The sequence below is a fragment of the Mesoplodon bidens genome, assembly GCF_964165515.1.
Source record: "Mesoplodon bidens genome assembly, chromosome: 10".
Taxonomy (NCBI): domain Eukaryota; kingdom Metazoa; phylum Chordata; class Mammalia; order Artiodactyla; family Ziphiidae; genus Mesoplodon; species Mesoplodon bidens.
In genome coordinates, this window is record NC_138172.1 from 67,915,627 (window position 1) to 67,934,058 (window position 18,432).

At 39.9% G+C, this 18,432-nt stretch overlaps 1 protein-coding gene across 7 annotated transcripts in view; it reads right to left on the reverse strand.

Moving 5' to 3' along the window:
• Nucleotides 1-15,915, reverse strand: part of FKBP5 (FKBP prolyl isomerase 5) — a 113,203-nt gene extending 97,288 nt beyond the window's left edge. For 2 of the 7 annotated variants that reach the window (XM_081245331.1, XM_081245330.1), the window contains exons 1-2: nt 15,786-15,915; nt 10,049-10,153 (exon numbers count right to left, since the gene is read on the reverse strand). The gene's annotated coding sequence lies outside the window, so the exon portion shown is untranslated. Of the gene's footprint in view, nt 1-10,048; nt 10,154-14,995; nt 15,210-15,237; nt 15,415-15,785 lie in introns of those variants that run through there. The other 5 variants (XM_081245334.1, XM_081245333.1, XM_081245336.1 and 2 more) reach the window with 3 other exon arrangements.
• Between the last annotated feature and the right edge of the window lie 2,517 nt (nt 15,916-18,432).

The following is an 18,432-nucleotide window of genomic DNA, read 5'->3' on the forward strand; positions in this document are numbered from 1 at the left end:
AAAGAATGTTGAAACCATATAAATCACATCCTGTTAAAATAGCTAAGTATAGAAACAGTAAGAAAATACAGGTTATGCAGCATATATGTTAATCACTTATCCTCTGACAGAAATCTTTTAAACAACTTCAAAAATAAAGCTCCTACAGGTAGTATTTCATGAGGCACCTAAAATGCCACCATCCTAAAACAAACAAAAAAAATCCCAAACCCAAGCATTTGAAATATATTTAACTTTTAAAATAATTTTTATCGGGACTTCCCTGGTGGTCCAGTGGGTAGGACTCCGCGCTCCCAATGCAGGGGGGCCCAGGTTCGGTCCCTGGTCGGGGAACTAGATCCCGCATACCACAACTAAGACCCGGAGCAGCCTAAATAAATAAATAAATAAATAAATTTTTTAAAAAAATCATCTTTATTAAAAAAAATAATAATCTTTATCAGTTAACCATTTTCCTTTCAACACTAAGAAAACTATAGAGTATATTAATAAATTACAGGGGAACAAACTTCAGTGCAATATGAGAAAATAAAACTTAACCATTAGAATTTCCTAAGAGTGAAATGGACTGTCTTGTAAAACAGGGACCTCTCCTTCCCTGGAACTAAAACTAAAACCAAAACTCTGTAATTCTCTGAAAATAAGATATCCTTGAAGAATTCAGCTGCTGTGCCAGCTGTTTTATTTCTTGAGAGTATAGCTGAACACATATTATAATCCATTGCATTTTTTCTAGCATTGCACAATTTTCCTGGCACACAATGTGCATACTGTATTTATTATCATATTTAAGCATCTGACAGCATTGTTATAAGAATCCATAATATTATTCTCTAACTAAATGCACACATAAATTTTTCAGTCTTCAAACAGCCATGGATTTCAGTAGTTAAGTATCATATATATTTTTTCCACAAAGTCTAAATACAATACATTTCCTGAACTTTTAGCTTTCAGTTTCCTGTTCGTCAATGGCTACAATTCTAGAGGCAATACATAAACACACCCTAGCCATGGTATTTCCACTCCTGACAACAGTGGATGTGAACTTAATATGACCAAATATAACTACAGTGCATATAAATGGTATATCACAGCTAACACAGCAATAGCAGGAATTAAACTATAAAATGGAAATATAAATTATATTCCTTATTAAGAATTCACATAACCTCCTTTTATAACTTAGAACTCAGAAAAAGTTTCTCTCCCATGAAAAACTGATAAGCTTTCTTTATCAGACAATAACTATGAAACCCATCCTGTTTCCTTTTTTCTCCTGCTTGCCAGGAAGCTCAGAGCTAAATTTAATGTTCAAATACAGAAAATATTTTGCCTCAGATTATTGCTGTAAAGATTTCTTTCCACTCCCTCATCCTGCTCCTTATTTCTCAAGTGATTTATGCTTAATTTCTGACTTTGTTTTTAATGTTTCTTGCCTTTTTAGTTTTAATTACAAGCTATCAAATCTTCTCAATGAATAGAATATAGAGTATAAAGAAACTTAATTTAAAAGATTATATCTTTACATCACTGAATAATCTGTTAATCCAATTTATATAAAATGTAGGTCCTAAAATGTATATTTATTTTCCCCTTTCAAAGTTAATTGTTTCACATAATTCATGATTCACTTTTAGAAAAGTCATTGGCAAGTCTTCAAAATAAAAGACTGGTAAAATGACACAAGGATCAAAACAAATTACTAAATTAGGGACACTAGATTAGGAGGATTAGTAATTTTTAAATGTTTTTAATTCACTAACAAAATTGGTCTGGCAAAGTTAAGATTGTCATAAAAAATTAACTCACATAAAGTGTACTAAAATCTTATTTACTGTTATCAGCATTTTAGATGCAAAATGACAACAGGTATAAAAATATTTAAATAGCCTAGGAATCTTAAGAAAAGAGGGAAACTCGGTCACACTTGTTTAGAAACTATAGACACACACACATATGAAAATATTCAGTATATGGTAATACCAAAAAGTTTGTTAAGTGGAGATAAAATGAGGTATTAAGAAAATGAACAAAAACAACACGAAGATGAAAAGAAACTACAACCCAAACTGACAAATCCAGCTGAAAACTAAACAAAAATATACCATGAATTAAACAAAAAACCTAAGCATAGTCATATTAAACATGGAAAAGAGAAATGAACACATTTTGTAACAAAGACTACAGTCTACAAGAATGCATAATATTAAAGCTCTTCACTTTTAGAAGCCATAAATAAAAAAATAGAAAATGATAATAAATGGAAGAAGAGCCAAATAATTTATATAAAAGTTACAAAAACCAACTGTTCCTTTCTCTCTCAACATACGAGAATTGCAAGACATACCCAAAGAAGTTAAATTACAAAAAACTTAATATTCTAAGGATGAAGTTAACAGCAAAATGTGTTACTATATAAATTACTATATAATTTATATAGTATTATTATATACTATACAGCATAGTATATAGTATTAATATATACTATATTTATGTTGTATATATAACATACATCATACAGTATTATATATAGTATATATAACATATAGTTATATAGAGTAGAATTTATAGTACTATTACTCTATAAATTTACAAGGAAAGGCTAGTAACCACTCATAAAATATAGCTTAACAGACTTCTTTCAAACAGCAATAAAACAGTTCAACATAAAAAAAATTTAAAAACAAACTCCTATATATTATCTGAAGAAAGGGGCTGAGAGAAACACACACACACACACACACACACACACACAGTCCTCAAAAAAGAAATCTAAAATTTAATTTTGAAGCATTTCTCTTCCCCCCAATAGCATAAATAGAAGTTAAAATTTGTTATAAAGAGTAATCATCTAAATACAAAACAAGTCACAGATCATAAGAGAGAAAAAAATCCCTTCTCCCTTCAGAAAAATGAAGACAGGAAAAAGAAACCAAACCATGGGAAATACAACTAAGTGATCTGATACAAAGCACTGAGGACATGGAAAAAAATCTTTTGTATAGATATTTGTGTATTATACAATTCAACTTCACAGTGTTTGAAAATGATAAAGAAAAATTAGTATTTCAGTAAAAATGAATCCAGTTAGAAGTCTTCTTTTCTTTTTTTTTTTTTTTAAGGAATATGGCAGGATGAGCAGAGAGGTCGAGGGTATTTTTATGTAACCCAAGACACTTTTTCTTTCTTTAATCATGGGAAAGAATATAGAACCTGAAAAGATTGCCAGCTGTGAAATAATTTTATGACAAAATTATGCTTAAAGTGACTAAAAAGTATTTGTATGTCACACAAATTTTCAAAATGCAGGGAGAGCATCTTGTCAAAGTTAAAACAAGACATTTCAAGGGAAGAAAAGTAGTGTGACAGTGACTTGGAGATGAAGAAGTGACATTAATGAGAAAAAATTACGTGCTCTGTAAAAAGGGAAGGGAGTATTTATTGAGCAACTAGAGTATCCAGACACTAAGCTTAGGGCTTTATAAAAGACATTCCAACACATTGCATCTAGGTAGGAAAACAATATGGAAGAAAACAATGCTTAAGTAAGTTTCTCACCATTATGTGTGGCATATGGTAAAAGAAGATGTAAAGTTAGAGACTACTGTACTAGTAGAAGTACACAGCTGGGGGCTGTGAGGTGAAAGTACAATAGTTCCTAACTTTTCATGCTAATCTTACTGGACTATCAATCACTCTGTAAAAGAACCTGTGTTCCACCATGACAGAAACAGAAGTCCACTTTTTTTGAGAATGATATTTATGTTTACAACACTATTATATTTATAATTTACAACTCTAAAAATAAAAGAAAGAAAGCCTTTTGTTCCTAAAGAAGATTTTGGAGCCTTGGTTTTATTTTTTAATTTTATTTTTTTAATACATTTATTTTATTTATTTTTGGCTGTCTTGGGTCTTCGTTGCTGTGCACAGGTTTCCTTTAGTTGCGGTGAGCAGGGGCTACTCTTCCTTGCAGTGTGCAGGCTTCTCATTGCGGTGGCTTCTCTTGTTGCAGAACACGGGCTGTAGGTGCACAGGCTTCAGTAATTGTGGCTCACAGGCTCTAGAGTGCAGGCTCAGTAGTTGTGGCACACAGGCTTAGCTGCTCCGTGGCATGTCGGATCTTCCCAGACCAGGGATCGAACCCGTGTCCCCCGCATTGGCAGGCAGATTCTTAACTACTGCGCCACCAGGGAAGCCCTGGAGCCTTGGATTTAAATATCACTTTAAGAATAGTAATGCCCGTCCAAGAAGTGTGATCATGGGCTTCTCATTGAGAATAGAGTGAATTATTACCACATTATTCCTGGCAGTAAAATTATTTCTTACCTTGGTGTTTGATAGCTGTTAGTAGAAAGATTATTGGTAATACTACTGTAATTCCCACCCAGATGGTTAAGAATCATACTAGGACGACAGTAAAAAAGCAGTCCTGATTTAGCTCTGAAAGGTACAGGCCACTAATTAATTAGCTGTGGATCCTGACTTTACTTCCTCTGGACCTCAACGTCTCATCTGTACAATAAGACTGCTGGACTAGAGCATACTTCCCTAACTTCCTCCCCCTTTTTCCCTCTCCCTGGCCCTTTCTACTTTATGACTTCATTGATTTAGGATCTAGACTGGGATTTTTGAGGACAGAGAGGAATATAGCAGAAACCCACTAAACTCTGGAGAAAAGGAATAAGAATTATGTAAACAACTAGAATATGGACAGAAAAAGAGAAAGCCCAAAATACATGTTTACAAAAACAAATGGACAAATTAAAGAGGCATAATGGTTCAGAATAGAGGATCATGAGCTTCATTGTCAAAATTAATATGATAGTAGTTTCAGTTATATGACATCAGGAGAGATAGTGAGAAATGCTAGAGATACAGACTTAGAAATGTTATTTGTAACACTCAAGAATGCTTTACAAATAACCCAAGAAATCTTCCCAAGTTCCCCCAGTACATATGGAAAAGATGCCATACTCCCTGGCTTAATCATTCATAATTCTGCCCTAACATAATCACTCACTATTTTCCAACAGGTTATTCCCTCTAGTCCATTTGGCTTCATCATTTCAGACAAACCTACGAAATCTCCCCTTCATTGTCACTCAGGGTTCTGTCAAATGCTTTCTCCCTTCTTTCAATTTATAATAACAATTTATCATGCTCTAACCATGTTTGAGGCACCATTCTAAGCACTTGACATGTATAAACTCATTTAATTCTCTCAACATCCTAGGAAGGAGGTCAAGTAACTTGCTAAAGATTACACAGTAACAGAGTCAGGATTCCAACACAGGCAAACTGGCTCCAAGGAGTCTGTCCTCCTAACTTGCTAACTAGTCCTACAAGGCTTAGATGGAGTTCTGTCACCTTCCTGAAGTTCTCACCTGCTTAGCAATTATTCTTGCCTCTTGAGACCTTAAGTAAACCACTCCTTTGTCACTTACCACAAGACCTAGGTTGTTATTTATCTTTTGTGCACATGTTCTATCTTTTCTAAGGACAGGATCTTGTCTTATTTATTCTGTAACAACACTACTTAGAACCTAACAGAACTTATTATCTGGAACACAAAAGTGCCTATTAATGAGACTATAATAGCATTTAATATTTATTGAAGACATATGCCAGGTTCTGGGCTAAGTACTTTATATGTATTGTCTCATTTATTCCTCACAACCCTTAGGTAGGTATTAATACTGCCTGCACCTCCCATTATTATAGATGAAGAAACTGAGGCTTAGAGAGAAGCTACATATCTTGTCCCATATCACAAAGTGGTGGTGACAGTCTTACTTAAGGGTCTAATCAGAATCTTAATCTCCAGCCAACCACAAAACACCCTGAAGAAAGAATCAGTCCTAACAACAACTCAGTTCAACTTTCACTTACTCTGCAGCACTATGCTGAACACCAAGGATTCAGAATTAGAGGCACAGCTGCTGCCCTCATGAAACTCACAGTGCACTAAGACTTCAGGACCAAACTTTGATATCACAGGCAGAGCCACCATCATCAAAACTTAAGGAAGATTTTAACTTATATTTTAAATCAAAATATCTAAATAGTCCTTGGAAACTCTTCCATCCCATTCCTTCTCTCTTCAGGCTTCCCCCACTCCCTCTACCCTAGGACTCATCTCTCTACTTTCTGTATTATCAAGTAGAAGGATCCCACTAATCCTGACAACTATTAGAATGTCTAAATTTAATTTATCAGTAGCTCAGACTCAAGGGTCTATTTGGCAAATTCCATGTCCATAATGAAATATGGGCAATGGACAGCTAGAAAAAAACAGTAGCAAGGAGAAGCAGCAAAAAGAGGGAGATGAAAGTCACACTGTATAGCAAAGTTAAGAAAAAGCCAGAAAAGCAGGAGAGTGGACACAAATAGAAGGTGAAAGTGAGTCCAGAATAAATCCAGTAGAGAAATGTAGATAAATGAAACACTAAAATCTAATTCATTTTGCGAATGCTGACTCCTTTAATTATTTCTTTCCTAACTTCTAATGGAAACAGAAAAATACGTAGGTGAAACAATCACTGAAAAAATCATTAACCAGGAACAGTATATAAATCAGGAGTTTTTCCCCTGAAAAACCACTCATTTTAGAAATTCAGAGCTGCAAAAAGACCTTAGAACACTATCTAATCCAACCCATTCATTTTACAATTAATATAAGGCTCAGTAAGGTTAAGTAACTTTAACTTGCCCAAGATCATGTAGCAACACTCCTGAATCTCATCCCTGTCTATGCCTACTATACTAGGCTTCCTAGAAATGGTGTAATTTTCTCTTCCATTTTCCACTCTTAATAACTATTAAATTAATTTCTGCATAAGCATCTCAGAATCCCCATATTATTCCTACTTCCCATAGAAGAAAATAATCAGATATTCTGGATTATCTAAAACAATATCAAATTTTATTCTCTTATCCCCAAAGTCAGTAATCTTAAATTGGGTCTTGATTTCTACCAGGAAGAAATTCAAACATTTCCCAAAAGAGCGGAAAGAAGAAAGAGCTCCATACGCTGACCAAAAGCAGCCAAGTTGATAAGCTACAATCCATCTGTAAAGGACTCAGGCCCAAGACCACTGGAGGGTGGACGACTGCTAGTGGGAAGTAGAATGGATATCACTTATTTTCCCATTTCTATTTTATATTTTCCCAACTAACCTCAGGTTCCTATCTTTCTGACAAACGTCAATTCTAGGAGCCTGTAAAAAGAAGGGAAAGTAATGAGGTAAGAGTATCATGTCACTTTCGGCACAATGGCTTTTTGATAAGAACTATCTTCGTCAGGAAATATGCCACAAGGAATAGAAGGGTTTTTGGGTAAACCCACAGATCTTTATTTTTACCATAAAAACACAAGAAGTCCTGAAAATGTGTTATATACACTCAGTATTTCCCCCACTGCAAAGCACCTGCAGATATTCTGGGCTGGAAGGAACTCATTCTGGGCTATTTCTGTGGTCCAAGAAAGTCTGCTGCCTATATCCCTTGATAAACTGTGGGCCCTGCTGGCCATTGTTCACGAGGTTATTTGAGCTGAGTGATTTGGAAATCGTCTCTATCACCTTGGTTTAAATATAATGATTTCCTAGCCCTTAAAAATTATGTGTTTGCTTATAAGACTCACTGAAGCCTTCTCTGAAAGGGAAGAAAATGCCCTATTTTACTTTAGGAACATATCTTAATTTTGATATGTATGAAGTTCATTATAGATTAGGGGTAACTTCCTGCTAACATGTTACCCAAATTAGGACAACTGGAGTGGAAATGAAAAAGGACGAAAAGATAAAAAGACATTTAAAAACAAAGTGATTTAGTGACTCACTGAGCTTAAGAAGCAAAGGAAAAGTAAAAAATGACCAGTAAGAATAATGGTGTCACAAACAGCTAAAGAGGAAAGTCAGGAAGAGAAGCGTTTTGACTGGGGGTGGAGAGAGGGGGTGTTGGTGTGCAGTTGCTACAGAGATGGTATTTAAACATATTTAGTTTCAAGACATAAGTGAAAATTTGGGCCTCAGTTTTGCAAGGCCTGGAGTTTAGACATAAGATATAGATTTGGAGCCTAAAAAAGCACAGCAATGACTGAGTTTTTAGAGAAAGAGAAAGTAACAGCAAAACATTTAGACAAGAGCATTCCTCAGACACTACACCTTGAAGATAATCTAACTTACCAGATGAACAGTACTACCTTATTCTATAGATTAGAATATTTGGACTAATTTATTATAAATAAGAAGCTAAAAAATTAATCTTTCTTTTCCAGGCTATGAATTGACAGAAAGGAACTTAGAATAAAAATAGTTTCATAATTACTGATTGTCCAAAGTTAAGTCTCTGAGTTAAAACACACTGCTTTTCAGGTTTCTCTATTTACAACGAAACTTTTGGAAAAATTGAGAGAAAAATCTGGTACACTAATACCACTACTATTTTACAATATTTGTGAGAATGTATCAGTTTTTAAAAGCACACTATCCAAAATGTTGATAATTAATAAATCTGAAGAATGGGTATATGGAGGTTCATTATTATTCTTTCCAGTTCTGTGTATGTTTGAAACTTTCATAATAAAAAAGTCTAAAAAAAAAAAAAAGGCTACCTACAGATATTTTTAAAGTTCTCTCTGCAGTTAGGATTTGACAACTCAAAACAAAATTCTAAAAACTTTTCAAATAATGTTTTACTCATGCTCAATAGACCAATGAAATTTAGTGTATATGAAAGGGAGATAAGGCCCTGTCATTTCAGAGGAACATGAATATGTTCATTAAATGGAGAAAGTCCTCCTTTTATCCATGTTGGTTGAGTTGGACATTTGTCATTTTTCTCTTCAAAGAACTTATATTTGTTAAAGAAAAATATATAGACCATATAAATGTATGGTTTTTGTTAGTAAAGGCAATATAACTGTTCATCCCCAGTTATCAATGATTAATTTGTTGAAACCGCTGGCTAGTCATTCTGTTACTTCAAATCATATTCCACTCTAGTAGATAACCAAATAAACAAATTTCTTATGTGGATGCAAAAAAACTGATTAAAAAATGAATATCCATAAATAATGCCCAATCCTAAATTGTGAAGAACACATATTTAAGATTATATAAAATAGTAAGTCGAGAAAAAAAGCTGAACGTTTTAAACAACTGACATGGTTTTAGGGCTGCTGTAGAGTGATTTGCTTTAAATTAAACTTATTTAAATCACAGTTTAAACTAAGAGTGAGCATCAAATTCACCACCTTAGATTTACCACTTACCTACGACCAAGATTAGTTTATATGGTTTACGAGCACCAATCCTTCCCCCTACTATAAATACCACCCAAAAATGACAACCAGCTTTGTTTGCCTCTTCTTTGTCTGGTGAGTTCTAGGACAGTAAAGATTGCACGTTTGTGCAAAACCTAGCACACTGAAGGTATGCAACTCTCTTAACAGGAATTATCACTACCTTCAATTCCCAGGAAGCTATCGCTAGGTATCAGTCTCATTCCCTAGGTGACTTACACAGGATAACAAAATAAAGCACAGTTTCCTGGCTGGCGGTTTGCCTTGAATTATTTTCAGGATCTTGTTTCTTCTAACAGAAATATGCTGCCGGGCTTCCCTGGTGGCGCAGTGGTTGAGAGTCCGCCTGCTGATGCAGGGGACACGGGTTTGTGCCCCGGTCCGGGAGGATCCCACATGCCGCGGAGCGGCTGAGTCCGTGAGCCATGGCCGCTGAGCCTGCGCGTCTGGAGCCTGTGCTCCACAGCGAGAGAGGCCACAACAGTGAGAGGCCCGCGTACCGCAAAAAAAAAAAAAAAAAGAAAAAAGAAATATGCTGCCGTGAAACTTCAAAGAGAAGCAGCATAGATACATATATGTAGAGACAAAAGACTGTCAGTAATTCTCTTCTCCTACATCATTATTAAAGCACTGCTTAATTTCAAATTGAGGTATTTCACTTTTTTCAGAAACAGGGTCATTCTCCTCATCTTCAACAAATTTTTATAGTTTTCCCTTATGAAAATAAAAGTTACATACCATAAAATGCACGGATCTTAAGTATTCAGCTGGGTAAATGTGAACAAATGTATACACCAACAGTTGGTGAATCTGGAAGTCCCTCGTACTGGTCTTGCAACTGTTCTGTAAGTTAGAAGTTACATGAAAATTAAAACTTACCCCAAAAGTGTACACTTGAATTCCACAGCTTGATTCCCAAATCAAGGTACAGAATATTTCCATTACCCTAAGTAGTTCCTTTTTGCCCCTTTCCAGTCATCCACAGCCCTTACCCAGAAACCACTGTCCTGATTTCTATCACCATACCTAAGTTTGGCCTGTTCCTGTATTTTTTATAAATGGTATCTTATAGTACATACTTGTGCTTGGCTTCTCTTGCTCTGAATAATATTTCTGAGATTCATTTATGTCACTGTATGAATCATTAGTTCATTACTATTGTGAAAAAGCTGCTATGAACATTTTCATCAGTCTTTCTGTGTACATGCACTTTATTCCTCTTGGTGTAGCAAGATTTCATTTAAAAAAAAAAAAAGGTTTCACATATAAATAAGCCTGTGAAGTCACATAGTATAGACAGATGGATTGATTTATATATATATACATATAGCAAACATACAGTTACATATATAATGCAAATATATATAGCATAGATACTTTATCTACCTGTGTGTATATATATGTGTGTGTGTCTCTACAAATGGATTCTGAGAGGTCCACCTAGGACCAACAAAGATATTTTAAAAGACCTTATAGGGCTTCCCTTGTGGCACAGTGGTTAAGAATCCGCCTGCCAATGCCAGGGACACGGGTTCGAGCCCTGGTCTGGGAAAATCCCACATGCCGTGGAGCAACTAAGCCCGTGCACCACAACTACTGAGCCTGCGCTTTAGAGCCTGCAAGCCACAACTACTGAAGCCCGCAGTGCCTAGAGCCTATGCTCTGCAACAAGAAAAGCCACAGCAATGGGAAGCCCTTGGCGTACCGCAACGAAGAGTAGCTCCGGCTCGCCACAACTAAAGAAAGCCCGTGCACAGCAACAAAGACCCAGCTCAAACAAAAATAAATAAATAAATAAACAAACAAACAAATAAATAAATTCATTTTAAAAAAAGACCTTATAAAGTTCATAGTGCAGGTAAATTTAAGATAGGAAAGATGACATTTACATTTTTCTTAATAAGTATGTTTTAACCTAAGACTAATTCAAAAGAGAAACAAATTTCTTTCCATGTAAGTTACCCTGTTTTGCTTCAATGAAATACCCTTCTTCTCATAACAAATCCCCTTCTCAAACTAGAGTTTCAAAACATTAAATATTACCATACACCATGTAATAATTTTTTATGCTAGGGGCCAAATCCAAAATCTGTCAATATTTTATTTTACTGTCTTGCTTTTTTAAAAAGTTAAAAACATGGGCTTCCCTGGTGGCGCAGTGGTTGAGAGTCCGCCTGCAGATGCAGGGGACACGGGTTCGTGCCCCGGTCTGGGAGGATCCCACATGCCGCGGAGCGACTGGGCCCGTGAGCCATGGCCGCTGGGCCTGCGCGTCCGGAGCCTGTGCTCCGCAATGGGAGGGGCCACGGCAGTGAGAGGCCCGCGTACCGCAAAAAAAATAAAATAAAAAAAAAAATAAAAATAAAAATAAAAAGTTAAAAACATGGAAATAATTCCATTGGCTAACATTTAACATGGGTAAAGACCATTTCATCCTCATTGAGAATACTGTATATTCTGAAAAAGGCTAGGATGTTTTCTCCGTTCCAAAAAGTAACTTACTACAGCATTAAGTCTGTGATAGAGACATTCTAACCTTCAAATTCTGTGTGTAATTTTCGGCAGACAGTAGAGGAGGATCTTTAATTTCCAGAGATAGAACACTGAGAAACATACACACAAATCTGATTCTTGATGAGATCAATTTGAAATTCCCAACCCTGTTTTTAATAATCAGATGATCATTTTCAGGGGACTAGGAATGGCTCCTTATTTAACATCATACATAAATTGCCAAGACTGAGGCTGAACACTACAAACGGTTCCAGAAATTTACCATCATCTGCTTTAGGAAGGGTTTGCAACTACAAAAGGGAAAAAAAAAACCTCTTCTAGCCTTTGATCTTTCTCCATCTTTTATTCTTCCTTCCAAACAATGAACAATTTCAAGACCATACAATTCAAATGTACTATATATATATATTTTTAAATAAATTTATTTATTTATTTTTGGCTGCGTTGGGTCTTCATTGCTGGGCGTGGGCTCTCTCTAGCTGCGGTGTGCAGGCTTCTCACTGCGGTGGCTTCTCTTGTTGCGAAGCACGGGCTCTAGGCATGCGGGCTTCAGTAGTTGTGGCTTGCAGGCTCTAGAGTGCAGCTCAGTAGTTGTGGCGCACAGGCTTAGTTGCTTCCAGCATGTGGGATATTCCCGGACCAGGGCTCAAACCCGCGTGCCCTGCATTGGCAGGCAGATTCTTAACCACTGCACCACCAAGGTAAGTCCCGTGGCTACTGTTTTTAAATCAATAGTTACGTGATTTACCTACCAACGTCCACCTAATCTCTGGTGAGTGTAGACTTAATTTTCCTTACACTTTTGGGGACATAATGTCAGAAGTTAAAAATGCGCTGTAAAAAAATTCAGAATGTGAAACAATGAAAAAACAAAATCTAATTACTAATCAGCTAGGTTAGAAAGTTCAGTCTCAGAATTATAAAATGTATAAAATATTTAATTGTTCAGCATAAAATAATTACAGAACTTAGTGTGCCCAAATATATACAATATAGATTCTTTGTTAGGAATTGTGGAAAATTATATTAAAGGCCTACAGAAAATATTCTTAATGACAGATACAGCATGCATACTACTGTTAAATAAAGTAGTATTAATGTCTAACAGTATCATGTGATCTACCCTCAAATTTAGCTGGTTTAATATGTGTCCCTGTTCTTTTGTAGCTTTATTCATTCAAAAATATTTGCCCACCCCCAAACTAAAAAGGAGCCACACCTGAGGGTCAGTGACTTAAACACTCCCAACATTTATTGTGTAAATGCAAGAATTCAACTTATGCTTAATTTTTGAAACTGTAATGTGGTTGATAATTTTATGATATGGTCTACCGCAAGTTAAAGTGGACAACAATCAGTAATTAAAATATGTAAAAATTGAATTTGAAAATGGTCTTTTAATTAAAGGGCACTTCTATAGTTAAAGTTCCCCAAATATGCTCTACATAAATAAAACTAAGAAATATAGCTTTAATTTATGATATGTGGTGTATTTAAGCATCATTATAGGACAATGACTATAAAACTTCTAATTACACATAGTAAACTAATGTATTCCTATACACTTTAAAGGACAATTATATACATCACCCATAACCCCAGTCTCATAAGATTCCTTAAAACTACTTATACATAATAAAACCCACTCTGCACGAGTCACTGTTCAAACAATCTACCCTCACTAAACATCAAAAAGCCAACTCAGCTTTCAACAGTAATAACTTCTTCTACAGCTAGAGAAAGAGGATGCTCTTCCTTCTCTAGACTGGTTCTAAGGTAAGAAGGCTTTAGGAAACAAAACAACCTAAAATATTTATCCTTTTCCAATCCAAGGATAAACAGAAAATTGAAGATTTCACTAGTGCCTAATCCAATATTTTAAAATGTTCATGTTGAACTGGTTAAAATCGTGTTTTAAAGAAGAAATTTACCCAAAATTCCATCACTAAAAAAATTGAAGATTCAGAAACACACTTGTTTTGTTAAATACTGGAAAGACAAAGACCTCACAGCATATAAGCCTGTTGTTCTAGAGAAATAAAACATTTTATGAAGTCCATCTTTGATCTTTTTAAAATCCCAGTCACAACTAGACTATTGGTTAAAGAGTTCACCTTTAAAAGGTGTTACTAATTAGCTATGTAAGTAACTAAAACTACCATTCAATGAAACACTAATAAAGTACCATAATTAAAAGAACTGTCCTTAAGAAGTTAAATTTACATCTCTTAAGTACAAATCATACCCAGCATAGATATAAAAAAAGACACATTAGAAGAAAATAACTGAGTAATCTAAATCAACTGTTCCTCACAAATGAAGGCTATTAATAACCTTCATAATATATTTTAAAGTAATTATACATTATTTTAAAACTTTTTTTCTATAGATGCCCTAAATTGGTCAGGGCCATAACTGTAGATTGTTAAGTGAGGTCAGATGGGAGAGAGAGAAACAGAAAATAAGTGAAAAGTATAACAAATAAAAATTTCTCACAAGAATAAGAAGTTTTTCAACTCTATCCTTGGAAGAAAAAAACAAAACTCTTATGCGGGGGTGGGGTGCGGGAGAATTCCCACAGACTACTCAAAATACTGAACCAAAATATGCCTTAATTTTCCCTTGTCTACAATCTAACAAAACGGGAAGACAATGAAAATAAACACTCCTGTGAGCCCTCAGAGAGGCAAAGAAAGCTCCCATTCAGCGCTAAGCCTTATTCCACTCCTGTAAAGTAAGCCTTATTCCACTCCTGTAAAGTAAATCCAAAACCACGAGCTCAAACAGCTTCATGAAGAATTTACTGAATGGCGGCCAAACGTTGTACACGCTACCCTGAACCACACTGAAGGATATCTAGAGTTCTGCATTCTCCATTTACAACCTGTACCTTACTATGATGCTTTCGCCACCACTGCAGAAACCGATTTTTACAAAGATGTTCCTCCCGGCAAGTCATTGGAAAGAAGGCAATCTACACGCTGACAACACCCGCCCCCCACCTTTTTTTTTTTTTCCCCCAATCAATACTAGTTTTGACTCCTATACTGCGGCCAGCACACCTTTTTAGAAATCATTAAGGGAGAAGGCGTTATAACGTCCCGGAGTGAACTGAATACTGAGCTCTGAAACAACTTTTCACTGGCTTTCACCTGGCACTAGGATTATCACCTGTTAGAACGGCGCCGCACCCGCACCCTCTACGAGCGGCCGAGAGCGGGGATGCTGTTCCCAGTCACTGGTCCCTGGGCGGCAGGTGAAGGCGGTGAACGCGCATCCACACCCGCCGCCCGGGGAGCGCAAACCGAAAGCCAGGACGGCGGCGGCGGGACGCTCCGTTATCCTCACTCTCGGCTGGCCCGCCAGGTGAGCGCGGCTCCATCGCGCCCGCGGCGTCCCGGTGCACGGCTCACCCCGGCTCCACTTCTCCCGCTGCCCGGGCCCCGGAAAGCGAAGTTTCTCTCCCGCCCGCGGCAGCTGCTGTTCACGCGCCGCCCGGCTCTCCGCCGGTCCCGCCGTCTGCTCCGGGCTGCCGCGGTCACGGGCGCCGGGCCTCGGGCGAGTCGGGGGCCGCGGACGGGAGCCGGGACCTGTCACCCCGGGAGGGAAACAAAAGCCGGGTGAGGACCAGCGGGCGCGACCGGCCTCGTCTCCGAGAGAGAGAGCGCGGCGGGGGGCGGGGAGCCGCTCCAGCAGCCGCCGGCTCCGCGCCTCCGGGAGGGAGCCCCTGCCCCGCGGCCCGGCGGGACGTAGAGGAGCCCCGCAGTGGAGCTAGGGGCCTCCGGCGCGCCCGCCTGGGGGCTCCCCAGGCCCCCCTGGCCCCGACGCGCCGCTCCCGGGATGAGGAGCCGCGTGAGGGGGCGGGGAGGCGGCGCAGCGGCGGCCGGACCGCGAAGCAGGGAATTCGGCTCCCTGGGCTTAGCGACCACCCTCCCCATCCCTGCGGCCATGGAGCCAGTACCTGTCGCCGCGGTTGTTCGTCTGCTCTGTCTCTCTCCGCCTAGCCCGCGAGCCGCTGGCCCCTCAGCCCGCCCAGCAGGCCGCCCGCGCGCCGGACGCCGCCGCCCGAGACTGGCAGCGCCCGCGAACCGGCCCGAATCCCCCGGGCAGCGCCCGGCGCCGTCCCACCCGCGCCGGCCGCAGGACCCGCCTCCCATAGGGCCCCGGGGCTGTCAGTCCGCCCCCAAAAGGCGCGCGGGCTGTGGCTCCGCCTGTTCGGATTGGCGGCCGCGCGCCGTCCATGCAAATAAGGCCCCGCCCCCGACCATTTGCACCTCCGCCTTGGTGTAACCTCCGCCTCTCCACGCCAGCCCACGTGTCTGGCCCTTGCCCTTTGTGGGAGCTGGAGGGAAGGGATGGAGGAAACTGACCGACACCCCCTCACACCATCCCTTATCTCCGGGAAAACTAATGCCTAAAGAAGCTAGTTGACTAAACATATGGATCTCTCTCTGAAAGCTCTGCCCTCCTGTCTGCCCACTAGGCCTGCCCTGAGGATGGAGAGTGACAGACCAGGCTTGTTTGTGTGAGGTTAACCCCAGGAAACAATACCAGGAACTCAAAGTTGTCCATTTGGAACTGGGGAAAATCCCACCTGGAGAACCATAGCACATAGCACATAGCACTTCCCTCTGGACACTCAGGGACTGTGAAGACTACGCTTTCCTGTGGCTTTCTACCTTTCAAACATGAGATCCCAGGTGACTGAGAGAGCAAAGGGCCTTAAAAGATGTCTGTGTTCTCTGCCACCTGCAGAAGGGTAGGCCTGCTGAGCAACTCGGCTTCAGGAGGTGCTCAGGCCCCTCCAATGAAATGGCCACCCAGAGATTCAGATGAGGGGACTGAGCTAGCCACCTGGGCCTTAGGGAGTAGCTAGCTCAATCTCATTTTTGAGGAAACAGAATCCTGAAGTCCCATAGCTATGGAGCTTATTAATTACCTATGGAAACCTAACATCTCCTAGCTCCACAACTGCTGTCTAAGCTATATCACCTGGGTCATTTAGGTATTGATGACAAGCTTCTACAAATCACCATCCCTGCCTTCAAGAGGTGCTGCCTGCAGAAATAACCACTAGAGCTGACACTGAAACCTCGTCAAGGGCAAAGGCCCTGTCTAGGTGCCTAGAAGCTTCCCTTTTTACCAGATGCCAGGGAGAGTCACTGAAACAATTTATTTGTGCATTAATTCAGTAAGACAATGGTGATTAAAACTACTCTGCATACTAACACCAGTTGATTAAGCATCTACTATGCTTTTTTTTTTTTTGCAGTACGCGGGCCTCTCACTGTTGTGGCCTCTCCCATTGCGGAGCACAGGCTCCGGACACGCAGGCTCAGCGGCCATGGCTCACGGGCCCAGCCGCTCCGCGGCACGTGGGATCCTCCCGGACCGGGGCACAAACCCGTGTCCCCTGCATCGGCAGGCGGGCTCCCAACCACTGCGCCACCAGGGAAGCCCTACTATGCTTTTTAACAGCAAGTATTAAGCACTGTGCTGTGTGCAGGGTATACAGAGGTGAGAGGACACTGTCCCAGCCCTTAAGGGCTTCAGTCTAAAAGACAGCGACATCCACACTGCATGTCAGTGCTCCTTATGTTTCAGAGACTGTGACAGATGTCTGCATAGGGAGTGGCTATACATAGGCCAGTGGAGGACTCCAAGGAGAGAGGAATTCGCTCTTCCTGGGAGAGTCAGGAAAGGCCTGGAAGAGGTGACTCTAGAGCTGAGTCTTAAAAGATAAGTATTAAAAGATGGTGTTTTTGCCAGACTGACAGATGTGGAAGAGGAAGGAAAGGAACTCCCCTGGGGAGGGGTGGGGAGGGGGAGGGAATAGCAGGAGCAAAAAGAATGCAGACCTGGAAAAGCCTAGTAACTGAGGGAACAGCAAGGAACAGTGTGGGCAAATCTGCAGGGCTGTGTGGCCATGTCACATGGTCTGGGACCAGGCTCTTCCAGGAGGAAGACAGAAAGACCGGGAGGCTGCCAGGCTGTGTTGTAACACACCGCAGCAAACAACAACAGGCCCTGTAGATACAGCTGCAGACTTTTTTTTTTTTTTTTTCTAGGCCAGAGTCTGTGGGGAACAGTCAGTTCCACAGTTCCGATGGCAGCCTGGCTGGCCACACCCACTCTCTCAGAAAACCACTCCGGTCACTGCACTTGCCTGCCTCAGCATTTGGAAACACGCGTGCTTGCAATTTCCCTAAGCATTGCTGCCCTTCAGAACGCACAGATAACGTGGGCTATGGCTGCAGACACCTGGGTGTGAGATGAACAACTCTTTCCTCGTGCGCACAGGAGTCCTCTGCAAGGCCTGTCACCACAGCTGGCTTCATGGGAGTGTAACCTGTGCTCGGATTAATGCTCTGCTGTTACTGTCCTGAAATTCTTAATAATTTTTTAACAAGGGGCCCACATCTTTATTTTGTGATGGGACCAGCAAATTATTTGCCCATCCTACCTGTCACTGTTGATGCCCCTAGGAATGCTTGTGATACTGCTCAAACCATATCTCATTTAAAATACTTAGCATGGGGAATTCCCTGGTGGTCCAGTGGTTAGGACTCCGCACTTTCACTGCCCAGGGCACGGGCTCAATCCCTGGT